Source organism: Lagopus leucura, unplaced genomic scaffold (assembly GCF_019238085.1).
Source record: "Lagopus leucura isolate 7727_CA_CO unplaced genomic scaffold, USGS_WTPT01 Super-Scaffold_100001, whole genome shotgun sequence".
Classification (NCBI taxonomy): Eukaryota; Metazoa; Chordata; class Aves; order Galliformes; family Phasianidae; genus Lagopus; species Lagopus leucura.
The window spans coordinates 16,174,581-16,175,909 of record NW_024962262.1 but is presented as its reverse complement, the minus strand read 5'-3'; positions in this window follow the sequence as shown (position 1 = coordinate 16,175,909).

The window sequence follows — 1,329 nt, the reverse complement described above, 5'->3', positions numbered from 1 at the left end:
GACAGCTTAATCCTGCAGAGGAAAAATTAGAAAAGATACAGATAAAGCAACGGAGACAAACAACTCAGAATCTTCCAAAATGCTGCTGTTGCTCTGTAGAAGATATCAGCTTTACTTCTTGGAAACAAAGATTTTGTTTTTTTAAAGGCAACGATTACTTACAAATGAGATTAAATATTCTAGACATGTACAGATCTCTGTTTCTCAGTTCTTAATTAAAAAAATAATTAAAAAAAAAATAAAAAATCCATGTCGTTATTTGTGCAATTAAACTTACTTGGGTCATGTACCTTCCAGCAGCTTAAAATTTATATACACTCTAAATGTAAGACTGTTAATGGTAATGAATGAAGAATCCCAGGAAGCCTATGACTTTTATTTAAAATGGTAACTGGCAAACATAACCTCCGTGTATTTCAGTCAGCAACTTAGGAACCACAGCATTTGTATTGGTTTGTATTCTGTTTGTTTGTTTGTTTGTTTGTTTCCTGATAAATTTATTTCCCTTTTGCCGCTAAAACTAGATAATTTGATTTGAAAATGAGGTAACACTCCCATTAAGGTCTGAATGTTACTCACATACTGTACTGTAGAACATAAAAAAATAGACCTGTCTTTCATAAACATTCAATACACAATGACAGTGGAAAAATGAAACAGGAAATAAACTTGTAATGCAATGAGCATGTAATGAACATAAAACATCAATGTTATAAAAGTGCTAATAATGGTTTATTAAATTTGAACATTTACGATTTCCATTAGAGAAGTCTGTTTCATTTATCACTATGTACTTTGGTGACAATGACACAATGATGAACACAATTTTTTTGACTTCATTATCTAAACTAATATGCTTTAATGCCCTTGCTGTTCAAGCTTTCCTAATGAATCCTTTCAAGGATATCATTATGCACCTGTTATTTTTCTGTATTTTTTAAAAAATCGATTAGCAGTTTGAAATATTTACAAACTACTAGCAAAACTTTAATCCTTTTTTAATACGTCTTCCACATTTCCATCTTAACATTTTAATTTTTATAAGCGTAAGGATAAAGTATATTTGTTCCTTACAGCCACCCATTGTTACATTCATTATTATATTTATTTATGAAGCAACATTCATACAATATATCTTGGTTCAAAGAATGAAACATGAAAGTTCATACAAAGTGATAGTAACCACACACAAAATCTTAATGACAAATGCGTGCCAAGGAATAAATAATCAACCATAGAATGTAAGGAATAAAGAATGTGAGGTAATAAAAAGAAAGCTAAACTTTCCCTTTCCCTTTCCCTTTCCCTTTCCCTTTCCCTTTCCCTTTC